At 46.8% G+C, this 13,893-nt stretch overlaps 1 protein-coding gene across 12 annotated transcripts in view; it reads left to right on the forward strand.

Annotated features, from left to right (window-relative positions):
* Nucleotides 1-13,893, forward strand: part of LOC123517312 (talin-2-like) — a 181,090-nt gene that overhangs the window by 66,442 nt on the left and 100,755 nt on the right. For 11 of the 12 annotated variants that reach the window (XM_045277271.1, XM_045277270.1, XM_045277275.1 and 8 more), the window contains one exon: nt 7,306-7,356. The exons of the other annotated variant lie outside the window; for it this stretch is intronic. The gene's annotated coding sequence lies outside the window, so the exon portion shown is untranslated. The remainder of the gene's footprint in view (nt 1-7,305; nt 7,357-13,893) is intronic. 12 annotated transcript variants of the gene reach the window in all.

The following is a 13,893-nucleotide window of genomic DNA, read 5'->3' on the forward strand; positions in this document are numbered from 1 at the left end:
CACTTGGTATAGACGTGTGTGTGTGTGTGTGTGTGTGTGTGTGTGTGTGTGTGTGTGTGTGTGTGCGCGCGCGGTGGGCGTCATTAGCCTCCCCTCTGTCAGTGACGCGTGACGCCCCTCATCCTACCCTCGCTTTCTGTCCCACTCCCTCCCCCCCTCTTTTCTCCATCCCTCCTGCCGCTCCTCTCGGTTCTCTTGTTATTACTATTTCTTATTCTTCCTCACCCTTCACTCACGCTCATCTTCCCTCCCTCTCCTCGCCCGCCCTCGCCTTCCCTCCATTACGCCTCCCCGGCCGAGGACTGAGTGGCGCTCCGTCGTGCATCCGTCAAGGCACGCCCGCCGCGCCCTAGACGGACGTGTTCCATTCCCGCCCTTCCCTCCCTCCCCCCGCCCACCATCAGGCACCACGGCACTATACAGTCGTCCCTCCTGGCCCGGCCAGTCTTCCAGCAACTAGGATGTAAGAAGAAAAGTCGCCATTTCTCTTCCAGTTCACAAAGGACATGGCAGTGTGTTTGCCCCCCTTGGTCTGTGCATGCCTCGCAGGGCTTGGGGCGGCCAGTCATTGTGATCGTCTTAGTTGAACAGAATCTCCTGGTCAGTTTCTTGCGCACGATCGCAACTAAGAGGAAAATCGCTGAGTCACTGCCGTTTTACTGTTATTATACCGAGTCTCGAGTGTTGAGGCAGACCGTCACGCAGACTTATTACTGTAAAACTACGTTTTTTTCCCATAGAATAACTACTGTCATGAAGCTCCTTGTTTCTCATCTTGATAGCGTGACTTTCTTTCGTTAGAAACGCAGGCACGCATAAAACGTCTTGACAGCGACAGATAATTTAATCATCAACGGATTTGTATTTTTATCTCCGAATTAAGGTCAACTTTTTAGTGTTGAAAGCAAGATCTGCAAGGCTTCTACAGGAATCTTCCCTCACTCATCCTCCTCCCCAAACAAGAAATGAAGAGAGTGGCAGGAGGCCTCACGCCCCTGCCGAGCCTCACCCGAGTGGTGGTTAACCCGCCTCTATTGTTTCGTTAATTTCCTTCCATGAAGTATGAAAAGATTTCTGTGGGTAGCGTGTGAGTGAGAGTCCTTACACGCTTATACTGAAGATTCGGAGGCTCTCACGTATGGTTAGGTGAGTGTCTACTCGTGTTCACCAGGATAGTGAGAGCAAAGCTAGACTGTGGACTTGACATTAGTTGTTGGTGTATGGTGTAGGTCACGTGTTCAGAACCTGTGTATCCTTAGTGAGGGCACAATTCTACTTATTTTACATTAGAGAAATCAAACTTAAATCACCAGTAGGGCTTGCCATTGCCAACGGTGACATGCTAATTTCCTTCTCCTGACTATTGAAGGAGGACCCGTCGTTTCTTTCAACAAATACATAATTATGTATCGTGACAAGAGAAGCGCGGGGGAACGATCGCCCCCTGTCTCTGAAATATTCCTTCTGCGCTGTGTATTGTGTCACGAGAATAATTTTGTAATGCAGTAACTGTCAGCCAAGGGCCTCGCTCTCCTCCTCCTCCTCCTCCTCCTCCCATTCACTCCCTCGCTCTCACTCGAAGTGAGGGTCTGCACCTCGTCTCCCTTCCTCCCCGTTCCCTCCTCTCCCTCCGTCGGTCTCACACCCCATTTCCTGATGATCTTCCCCTCCTCCGGAAGTAGCACTACGAGGGCCAAATTGTGTCTACTTGCGCTTTATTGTTATTACCGTCCTCCTCTCCCCCTCCCCGTCAACTCCCTCTCTCGCTGTCTCTCTCTCCTCCTTCCTCCCTTTCTACTCTCCTCCCTTCCATCAATCCATCCATCCGCTCATTCCTCTTTTCACACAAGTCTCTCTCTCTCTCTCTCTCTCTCTCTCTCTCTCTCTCTCTCTCTCTCTCTCTCTCTCTCTCTCTCTCTCTCTCTCTCTCTCTCGTGTGTGTGTGTGTGTGTGTGTGTCAACTTTGGAGATGAGTCATACCAATACATCATTTTTTTTTTTTTTGGAGAGAGAGAGAGAGAGAGAGAGAGAGAGAGAGAGAGAGAGAGAGAGAGAGAGAGAGAGAGAGAGAGAGAGAGACAGAGAGACCTCAGTGCGTCTATACAAGTGAACTTGGACACTTCTTTCTTTTGTTTCTAAGAAGTGGGTGGTGTCGTCAGAACTGCTTTCAAGCTCTGCCACGTCTGCCCCTCTCTCATTAATTAGATAAGTGATACTAATGATAATTGCCAAACCGCATTTACTCATCACGTAAACAGCGAGCATGAGGACGTGCTGACGAGGATATTCGTGGTAATTACTTGGACGGGAATACAGCACACGGTAGATTTCTTCATTTTGTTACAGCCTGCCGCTAAACAGGTAGCGTAGCCTATGTATTGTATGTAATGTACCTTGGGCTTTTACAGTTACTTTTTATTTATTTTTTTTCTTATTTTATTGGTTTATTTATTTTATTTTAATTTTTATTATTCATTTATTTATTTATTTATTATTATTTTTTATTTGTTTTACGCCGTGGACGTTACCACCTAAATCAGCCATAGCGAAGTTGTTCTTTTGTATAGTAGGTGTTGCCCTGATGGCCGCCACTTCATATACACGAAGGTCTCTTTGCGGTTTGTTGGTTTTGCTGTAACCACAGGAGCTGCTGTGTGAATTGACCACGCCACGACGCTTCGTCCCGTCATTACGCTGCTTGTGTCTGGCGTCCTGAGGCACAGCTGTGCCCTCCTTGTTTTGTTTTGTGTCATAGTTATTATTGTATCGTAAGAAAGAGTATAGTAGGCCATGCAGAGACGAATGGTGGAATAAGAGATGTGTGTGAAGTTATGGTTCAAGTGGACGGAATCCTCTGTTTTGGCATAATCGGACACGCACACAGACAAAACACCGTAAAATTATCCTATGATATATTAGGGATAGCTGTTTCTCAGATCAGCTAAATTTATATATATTTTTAACGTTATGATATAATCACAATGACTGACAACGCATTAGAAATCCGTGAATCAGTTTTTTTTTTTTTTTATACCATGTGGGCTTTTCACGGGAATTTATGGGCTAAAGGGGATAATTTTTGGGGTACCTCCTATCTTAAAGCCCACCCGCTAGGAAGCCGTTGCCCCGAGTGAGGAAGCCCAACCTACACTCGGACAGGATTCGAACCCGTGCGCTTGGAGACCCCTCGAACCCCAGAGCACGCATGGTTCCACTGTACCACGGAGGCCCAGTTATGGTACAATGACATTCTGGCCGTAATTATATGAATTCCATGCAGTGGCGCGCAGGTGTGGGTGTGGCAGGTGGCAGTGCGGGTCGTGATCGCCGTGGAGTGGGGACTGACAAGGGTCACGGCAGATAATCTAAGACGATTACCCGAGGGGAGGAACACAGGATACTACCCCCACGTTCCCACCTCACCGTCGTCTACCCCGGGTGCACCCTGCCTCTCCCGCTGCCCGCACCAACACTGAGCTTTACTCGCCCCCTCGTTATCAGGTTCCTTCGCCCACACCGAAAAAAAAAAAATGCTTTTGTGTGTCGAAGAGGAGGAAGAGGAGAAGGGGCCTCGAGTTTCTTTCTTCACATGTCACCATCAATCTATGGACTCTTAACAGTTCGGAGGAAATACAAAGGGCGACTCCTTGGAACACTTTGTCAAGGCTTTTACTGTTAGCGTGAGACATGAGTCAGCGGTGGGCTGGGGAGCGGACGTGTTACTTGGGGAGCCGTGGTGCTTCAGTGATTGCGGCTGCGTGATGAGTCGTATCTTTCGGGGCTGAAGAGAAAAAAAGTCAACACCCGCGACCTGGTTGTGGCCATCAGCTGACCAACCAGTCATTGAGTTTCCCGGTGTGGGGTGACCTCCGCCTCATCCTGAACTTTGGGGCCGCCGTGGTACAGTGGAACCATGCGTGCTTTGGGGTCCGAGGGGTCTCCAAGCGCACGGGTTCGAATCCTGTCCACGGTCCGAGTGTAGGTTGGGCTTCCTCACTCGGGGCAACGGTTTCCTAGCGGGTGGGCTTTGAGATAGGAGGTATCCCCCCAAAAAGTACTCCCTTTAGCCCATAAATTCCCGTGAAAAGCCCACATGGTATAAATAAAAAAGAAAAAAAAACTCACTCCACTCATTTCTTGCTCAAGTGTTGGTCATTATTATCAGGGATTAAATAATTATTAGAATTGCAGCTGTGTGTGTGTGTGTGTGTGTGTGTGTGTGTGTGTGTGTGTGTGTGTGTGTGTGTGTGTGTGTGTGTGTGTGTGTGTGTGTGTGTGTGTGTGTGTCCCATTTAAGGGTATTGTGAGTGTAGTGTCCTGGTACCCGTATGACTGGCCCTGCCCGTCTGGCTCCTGCGGCCTACACCTTCCCACACCCATTGAAGTCCAGAGTGCACGGGATCCTCGCTGAGGTGTGGATGAAAGCAGTAAGCACACGCAGGGATCACGTCACGGGGGGCAACACTGTACTCTGCATCCATTAACAAATATTCCACCCAAAATAGCATCAATAACCAAATATTCCTTACTGCAGTACATTTTTCCTAGGGCTGTATGAGACAAGTAAGGACTGCTCGAATGTTGTGCAATGCTCGTGGGAGTGTTTGATGGTTTCTTACTCGGCGTTTGCATGTGTACCACTGCTGTGAGGTGTCTTCGGTAGGTAGACACAAGTACTGTACAATACCATTACACCTCCTTTACCTTCCTTCCGAGCATCACATGGAGACGATAAGTCCATTACTCTCCCTTTCTCTGTTCGAGTTTTGGAGATGTCGTGACAGAACTTCGCTTCATAACTTGCTATAACATTATGCACGTTTCCGAATGACGACACACATGACCTTGAGGCGGAGAGTTTCAAGAGGCGGGTGGACGTTCTTCTGACGGCGTGGAATTGTTGTCATCGTGCCCCGTGAGCTCTGTTTTGACGTGCTCCTTCAACCGATTGGAAATATGCACTAAACAGACAAGGAAACAGAACTGTAGCGTGTGTGAAGCGGCGGCGAAACTAACGGTGATAGAGTAATAGAGGGAGAATGAAGAAAAAAAAAAAGAGAGAGAGAAGAGCTGCAGTGGATTTGCAAGTTCATGGGCAGCGGGCGAAGCAAAGAGAGAAGTTCACGGACAGTGGGAGAGAGAGAGGGAGATTCATGGGCGGTGGGAGGGGTTCATGGACTGACATGTGGGAGTGGCAGAGAGACGTTCATGCACAGTGGGAGAGGCAGAGAGAGAGAGAGAGAGAGAGAGAGAGAGAGATTGGGGGAAGTTCATGGGCTGTGGGAGAGGGGTTCCTGGACAATGGGAGAGACAGAGAGAGGTTCATGGACAGTGGGAGAGGCAGAAAGAAGGAGGCTCATGGGTAGTGGGAGAGGAAGAAGAGGGGCAGTGGGAGGAGCAGGAAGAGAGGAAAAGGGACAGTTTATCGTAGACGGGTCAATTCCGAATTTGATGTTATCCCATGACTCCTTCCCAACGACTCTACCATTTAGATGTTATCACTCACCTCCACTGTCTATATTACTCCTCTCCCTTCCCGCACCTCCCTTCTTATCGCCCTCCTCCTCCTCCTCCTCCTACTTGCTAATATTCCTTGCAATTACTCGTTTATCAGATTTTTTTCAGTGTTTTCCTTATTTTCGTCTTCCTCCGTTATTCTTTTTTTTTTCCTTTACAGTACACACTTTCATTCTTTTTTTCGCTTTTCGTTCTGTATTAATGATGATAACTAAATAAGAATGTCTGCGCAGTCCATGTGTTTCTGTCATCGTTTGCTGCAGAATGTTGTTCCTCCTCCCCCGCGTCGTATACTTTCCCCATTTCTCCGTCATCCCGGTTCCTCCGAGTCACTCCCCTCTCTTATTTCCCCTCTTCCCGCCCTTGTTCCCCATCCCCGGCCAACCAGCTAAGCTCCTCTCTCGCCCATTCCCCTCTCGCTCATGTCTCATCCATTCCTTCCCTCTCTCCTCCCCTCCCCTCCCCTCCCATGCCTCGTCTCTCATCAACGCACATCGGCCTCACCCTCGCCCTCCATCTCGCTCGTCGTCACAGATTTACAAATGTATATTTATGGGATGTTTCAAGCACATCGCTGCGGCCAAGACCCTTCCTTTGTCCAATTATAGATCAATTATGGAGATAGGCCTCTGCCGCCCCTCTGACATCCCTCTCGTAACATCCCCGCCTCTATACCGCCCACAATCTAGCATCGGCCTCCAGCCTCCGCAGTGGTTGCATCAGGAGCAGTTAGTGCTGTACAGCTACGAGTAGAAGCGCTGCTGAGTTTATCAGGTTACAGATTTTGAAGAGTGGCGTATCAGTTCCTCCCATGCTCTCCTTTGTAGTGATGGCGCGGGGCGTGGCGTGGCTTGATGGGCTTCCACCACCTGGCAACCGAAAAGGCATGTTGTTTGTCACACTGATGGAGGAGTGCGAGCCATGTGTATCGCCACTTGATGAGATCCGCATGCTGCCTCACGCCTGCCAAGCCGGTGCATCGAAGCTGCTGTCCTGCCACATTCTGCCTGTCTTTATCCTGTCTCCTTCCCTCCCCTTGCCAGTGCCCAGATGGTGTGCACGGCCTGCCACCCCCTCTCGGCCAGTCCCTCGTTGACTGCTTTTGTAACATTTACTTAAACGTCACTTAATCTGGAGAATGGACGAGGCCTCGACACACTTCATTTATCCCTTGGTCCCCTAATTTGATCAGCGGACGTGGCTCGATATCGTTCCCCTCTCCTTCCTTTTTCATCGGCGCCCAAACACTGGTGGCGTGTCTGAGCGTGGCGGAGAGTATAAAATAAGCTGTTGTTTGCCAAGAACTAGAATACAGCACGGGATTGTCTTCGTAGTGTTAGTAGATGTGTGTGTCAGCATCTTATTTTTGCAAAAGTAATATTTTCCTTGGCAGTTTTCATGTGGCATTTGCTTACGACATCGTGTTTCTCTGGGATGGTAGGGAGTGTATCGCGTTAGGCTGTGTCAGGCCGACGAGCGTCTGTCTGTGGACCTACTAATCCAAGAGGGGTTTTCCCAAGCCGATCTTCCCTTAGCCGGCTACTGTGACTTATGTGACTGTGATTATGATTACTGGACTCATTTCATTATCGTTTCTATAGGGCAGCGTGTTCATCTAGGTTTTTCCTTTATGTATAACTACCTTCGTGTTAAACATGATAATTTATTCAACCATGTTATACGATCAATCATGTCACTTGCGCGACTTACTTATCATAGTAGTGCATCAGAAATGTATTATTGCACCCTATTAATGGTAATTAATATTTGTTCGTAATCTTGTTTCAGAATAGCTGAGCGAACGACCGAAGTGAATTCTTCCACCCCATCTGACTTGAGGTGAGTGTTTGGTTTCTCCATTCCAGGGCAAGGCAAGGCGCCACACCCGCATTCGTTATCTGAAACATGATGTATGGCGGAGCTGTTTGGAGGGCGTGGTGAGAGGGAGCTCCTGGCAAGAAGCTTTCTTAGAAAGGAATTACGCTGTAGTGCAGCAGCAATGCTTAAATATGTTTGTATTTTCTTTCCTTTACCCAGATTGTACGAAATGCTATTAGTAAAAGCATTCTTGAAAGTAACATCGCCTGATCCTAACTTGAAAAGTATTTCTTCGTTAACGAAACGCTCGTGTATTTGCCAGTAGTTGTGTACTGAATAGACAAGCCAAGAAAAATATCTGGAATATAAAAATGACATGCTGTCGAGCACTCATTGCAACCAGCAATAATCCTCTATCTGCAACAAAGTGTGTTCCTCTCACGAGAGCTTGGTCGTTGTAAAGTGTTTGTCCTTACTATTGTTCCTGTTGCTTGAGGGTGCCTATCTCAAGGCTCACGTGGGAGGAAGGCAACAGAGGCATGTGGACACTATTGATATTGCTACATTAAGATCTTAGATTGCGTCCGAAGGTAACTTCCTCCTGCGTGTGTGTGAAGGTTATTGGTCCTGGATGAGCAGCACGTTGACCCTTCACGAGGCGTGAGTCACGGCACCGGCATTCCCTTCCTTCCCTTAGCCCTGGTTTTGTTCTTCCTGCTCTCTACACCTGCAAAGCAAAACGAAAGTGGTATTGTTTTCTATTTACACTTTCGATGCTGAAAATATTAATCCTTTTTCATACGCATAAGGAAGTGTTTTAAACCATGAGATCAATTAGTGTAACAGATAAATAGCCGTCTTGAAGTCATGTTATGGTTTGTGGACAGTGTCCCTTCTCACTGTCGTTTATCAGTCTCACAGACATGTTTATTGTAGTCGTTTCACGTATCCAGGTGGCGGTCAGCCTTGAGAGTGAGGCTGCAGAGGTTAGAACCTCAGAAGTGACTCCAGTCTTCCCCAGTCTGGAACGGCCGCCGCAACACAGTGGGCGGCTGAGGGAACGAAGGAAGTAGCGCCGCTGAGTAATTTACATAGATTAATTCAGTGTCCCTGTCTTTATGTCCTCCATGAATTATGGGGGAGCTTCCGATGGCCGCGCTTTGGTTACTCGTGAGAGGAAGTAACATACCTCTGCTGGCATGATCCCCACGCGGTGCGGCGCTACTGTGCTATCAATCTTCGCTAGGCAAGGATTTCCTTCAGATATATGAAACAACAGTATCTCGTACTTGCAAATTTTATCAAGTACCTTATGTTGTCACGGCAGCCAAATACCATTTTCTTGTTCTGGTAACAGCACCTACCTTAGTAATGATAACAATGAAAAGGATAATAGTAATAATGATAGTATTATTATTATTATTATTATTTTTTTTTATTATTTTCACTATTGTTATTATTATTGTTATTACTTTAACAGTTTGATGATGCGGCAGTTTTTCCTTCGAATCACTATTTAGTTATTTGATACCTGTGTAAGCGTTGCCTTGCTTAACCTGTAGCATCAGGCTCCCTTATGTTGTCTACCACGTGCCGCACTGCCATGCTGACGTCAAATCTTGCAACCTGGGACGAATGTGCAGCGAAGAGCGCTTCACGCACAACCATCACCGTTTTCGAGTTCTTACTTATCTTGTAATATTTATTTATTTATCTTTTTTTTCACAAAACGCACACTCAAAGGATCTGAAAATGTTCTATAGAGAATCATTAGCTTACTTCCTCCAGCTGTGCAGCATAATGGCTTGCACATGTAACTACTTGGGAAGTGTTCCGGCTGGCAAATTGGAGCAGCTTCCTCAGCCTTATGGGGAGGCGAGCGCTGCCGCCGGTGCCGTCCACCTTTTCACGCCGTTCTGGCGCCGTCTGTTAGTTGTAAAAGGCCTGTGTTCGGAAACTTTAAAACTGTAACTCTTCAAACGTTCTCTCATAGAGAAAAGTTCAATAGATGTGTTGTGAGCTAACCGAAGATAATAAATATTAACATTGATCTGTGGGACCTCATGACTTCTTACATTACCTTATTTTATTAGTATTATAGATTCTAATGAAGTAACGGAAGAGTTGCTTTTCACAGCAGGACCTTTTTCTGGTCGCGGGAACTCGGGATTTTTTTTTTTTTTTTATAGTTGATAGGGAACTGGAGACTGGACCTCACCTCGCTAAGGTCAAAGTTAAGGCTGCCAAGACTGTTATTGATGTGTCCCGTTTCTTCCTGGAGTCCAGGAACTGTGCAGTTTGTTTCCCAAATGTTAGCCCCTTCTGTATGATGAGGATCATAAACTATAACTTTATCCTCGTTCACCAGGTCGTTAGATGGCGTGATATGGTAAAGAGGTATCATTTAAAAAGGCCAGAAGCACAACAGACAAGAGAAATCACGGCATGTATTCTAGGCCTTTAGAGAGAGAGGATCGTGCATATAGATATGAATCAGTGTCTTGTGTTAGCAATCACCCTTCCAGACTCATCGTTTCGAAAGGCTTTATCCGCCGAATATTAAGTTGTGCGCTTTGTGCGCGTGAACTTCCTGTTGTAATTCAGATCAAAAGGAACGCAGCTTTTTATATGGCATTCAATTCGTTAGTTCTTGCTAAGGAAGTCATTGAATGACTGGAAGACTACAGTCACATGATGTCCCTAGATTCCATTAAGGCAGCGGTGAAGGCGTGGGTTACGCTGTGTCAGTGAGGGGCCACGGAGGAGGAGCTAGGAAGTGGGAGTTGGGGTTCGTGGGGGGAATGGAGGGAGGGAAAGTGTGGGGTAGTGGAGGTGGCGCCGGCTTCCTGTTGTGCCGCCATGAGCTGTGGCACCCGGCGCCACGCGCCTCACTCTTCTGTCGTCACTCGGCGCCTTCCCTTGCCTTCTCGGACTGGCGCAGGAGATGTAGCTGAAAACGTTAGGAAAGTGGAGGTGCCAGGGGGAGGTGTGTTGATATTCCATGGTGGTGTGGAACAAAAGTTTAGCTGTGATGAGTTGACTTGTGAATTGCACCTCGCCTGTCACCCTTGCTAGAGGCTGTACCGCTCTGTTTTATTGGGGTCAAGCACTTGTTCGCAAAGGGCTTTCCCTCGCTATGAGCATTTATTACATGGCATACGTCGGTGGATTTCCCATGGCTTCAAAGACCTCCCGGGCAAGTATTGATCTCTTAATTAATTTTTCTTTGCTTGGAAGTATTATTTAACCAGAAAGTAACACTGTAGAGCTACTTTAACATTATCTGGCCATTCTAAATTGTTGCCAATCATTAGATAGACTGTTGTGCGGCCAAGGGTGCTGTGAGGAAGGAAAGGTTTTCCTGCAGCACCACAGCCTGTGAAGGATCACAACACATATGTAGGAGGCTGATTCTCTCAAAAAAGATGTTGTTGCAGAGTACTTTAACTTACCAACATTTGCTAACAGTGTATAACTTCAACGTGAGAGTGTTCGTTGTTCTATAAGGGAAACGAAGTTACTGGATTCACTCATGGGGATGTATTTTTCATTCTACCGTGTACTGCTCAAGATGAAGGCAGTGGCCTTCGAAACGTCCAGAATAAATACTTCGAGTCTACAACAGTGGGTTTACTGGCATGGATTCATTCAGTTTACCTTTGTTATTATTATTTATTTTTTATTTATTTATTTTCTGATCGATTGAAACATTTCCGTTTCCTGTCATTGGGAAATTATTTTAATGAGTCACCTGGCAGAATAACTCCTTTACTATATCTTCCTGGTTGAGACGCCACCCGAGAGTTAAGCGTCATGTGGCATGAGCTTCCGTGGGGCGGCGCGGGGCGGGTGCTTCTGCGGGAGCCCCGTAGCCCCGCCTGCCACCCCCGTGTGCCGCCAATCCTGTGACGTCTTCCTCCTCTCTGCCCACCACTCCTTCACTGACTCCGCCCCCTGTGACCTCGCTCCTCCTACATGTTGGCCCCCTTTCCTGCTCGAGAAACCTCCCCAAACACCCCTCCCCCCTTCTCGCGTCGCTCTTTACTTATTCCAGGCCCAAAACCTCCTCCCATCCCTCCTTCTTCTCTTAGGCCCCACCATCTCTTCTTCCTTTATACCTTTCGTCTTCTCCATTAACTGCTCATTCTAGACATCTTGTATTATCACTTTCCCTTCCTTCGTTCAAGATCTTCCTCCATCCCTCCTGCATCTCTTACGGCTCTAAAGTGAACTCATAAGCTCTCCCATCCCAACCTGCATGTGGTTGAGTCATCACTATTGTGCCTCGTCCCTCCCACAGGACCAAAGGGACTCGTGTGTAGATCAAAGAGAGATGCATAATTTGAGGGGAGAGTTGATGATTCTCTTGTGTTCACGCAGAGTCTCTGGCAGGCTGAGGGTGGACGCCAGAGTTGTGATAGGCAGTTCTTGCTCGCAGTGAATACAGTGGGTGGGGATGGGGAAGCTTGAAATAATGTGTTTCAACTTCACGGAATATCTGGAAACTCTACTTTGCACCCTCTATGTCCCCTCCTTCCTTCTTCCTCCCTCCCTCATGAAAGAAGTGGATTCTTCCAGGATTGTTGAGGCAGGGATTGGTAACATCATCATTCGGGCACATGGAGCGCCACGATTGGTCAGACAGCGTGCGGGCTTGTGTGGATTCGACGCAGTGATCGCTGAGCTTGTGGTGTTTCTTAGTCCCGTGAGAGGCCTCCCAGTGTCAACAGTACCTGAAGCAGACCGTGATACCACCCAGACGATGGCCTGTCCACCCTCCGTGAGCAGGTCTTGTGCTTGTGTGTTGAGGCTTCTTAAGGCAGAGGATTGTGTCATCAACTTTGGACTTTGGAAGATATTTTCATTGAAAAACATCGAATTTTACTTCTTAGTGAGTGACTTCGGTGAGTACTTGGCTGCAATCTCAGCGGAACCTTGTGAATTCTGCCCGAAATAACTTACTCGTAGTGTTCATTGAATTAAGGTTTGTCATGTTTTTTTTTTTTATTTACCTTGTACTGTTTCATTTCATAGATTCTTTACCGCTATTTGAAAATGTGAAAGAACCTGTGCTAATTACAAGCTAATGCTGGACACAAAATACCAGCAGAGGTGTTGCTTCTTGACTTGTTTTTATCGCCAGTAGTCCACCCTCACGCTTGGTAATCTACCCACCGCTCCCGCCTCTTAGGTGCTCGGTCGTGGAGCACGATGCATCACCTGATAGTGTAGAGACCGCGGGGGTAATCCCTCACATGACTTGCTGAACCTTAATGTGTCAAACGCCACCTTGGGACTGCCACGTACCCTCGGCGAGCTATGCCTCATTATATTATTGTCCGCATGGTTTGACGCAGCACTCGCCATGAGGTCCTCTTATTAATACTCGTCACTGAAGAATTTAGACAGCTGCCGCTCTTACTTGGAAGTTCATATTATCAGCAAATTATTTTCTCATAGGTCCCAATCAGTGATACTGTAGATGCGGGTGAATTGGTGCCACAGCTAGAGGGACATGATTTCGAAATGGCACCGTTATCCAGATGCACCTCTCCTGTTATGTTATCTTCAACAGGATTTTTTTTTTTTTTTTTTTTTATTTTATTTTTTTTTATTAAAGATTTGGAGCCTCTGCGATCTCCCTTTACCTCACCACGCCCAAGGCAGTAAGCAACAAAGCAGATGTCGTGCAAGGTTCTAAATTATGACATTACCTTCGCAAAAAAATGTAATGATTAAATAGAATAGTGATAGCAGATGATTATTTGAGTCCTTCAGTCATGCTAGTCCGTAATATTTGCTTCAAATCCCTTGCGATAGTGAATCTTGTCGCCAGTAATTATGTTTCACAGCTAGGGGAGAGAAAAGATGAATTTCTTCATGAAATAATGGTTGATCTCCAGTAAAGCATGCAAGAACTTCGGTCATTTTTTATGCTGCAGATATTGTCGTGCAGGATTTTGCTTTGAACGTCAGCCTCGTGCCCGTCTATAACAAAGGAACGACACTGACGCATCGTGTCGCCATCCGTTCCCCCAGGTTGATGTGGTTGGTGTAACAATCTGTAACGGCACCTTTCAAAAGATTGTTGGCTTTTTGGTATCGTTTACAGTAGACTGTGTGTATGAGTCAGGGCTGCCGTAGTGCTGCTTCAGAAGTGGTGCGAAATATAAACGGCCTTTTCTTTCGTGTCACCAACGCATCTTTCATTATAATAATTGTCATTTTATTTTGTTTCTGAATCCACTTACGTATTGAACATTAGCAAACTTGGATATTCCTTGATTTCATTGGCAAGAAGTTTTCCTTCCCCGCCGTCCCTCTCCAAAGTTGTCAGCTCTTAGTTCCATGCAGTCCCATGCATACAAATCAGTGTTGATAGAATATTAGCGGGGCGAGTGTCATGCACCCTAATCAGACCGATAGGTGATGATGCCGCACAGTGACAGATCATAAAGAAAGAGGCGCGAGCCAAAATTAACTTCTGTAAACATGATTTATTAATGTTACTTCAATACATTTAAGTCAAAGTGATGTCACTGTCAAGGTTTGCACTCG

The sequence above is a fragment of the Portunus trituberculatus genome, chromosome 42 (assembly GCF_017591435.1).
Source record: "Portunus trituberculatus isolate SZX2019 chromosome 42, ASM1759143v1, whole genome shotgun sequence".
NCBI classification, from domain to species: domain Eukaryota; kingdom Metazoa; phylum Arthropoda; class Malacostraca; order Decapoda; family Portunidae; genus Portunus; species Portunus trituberculatus.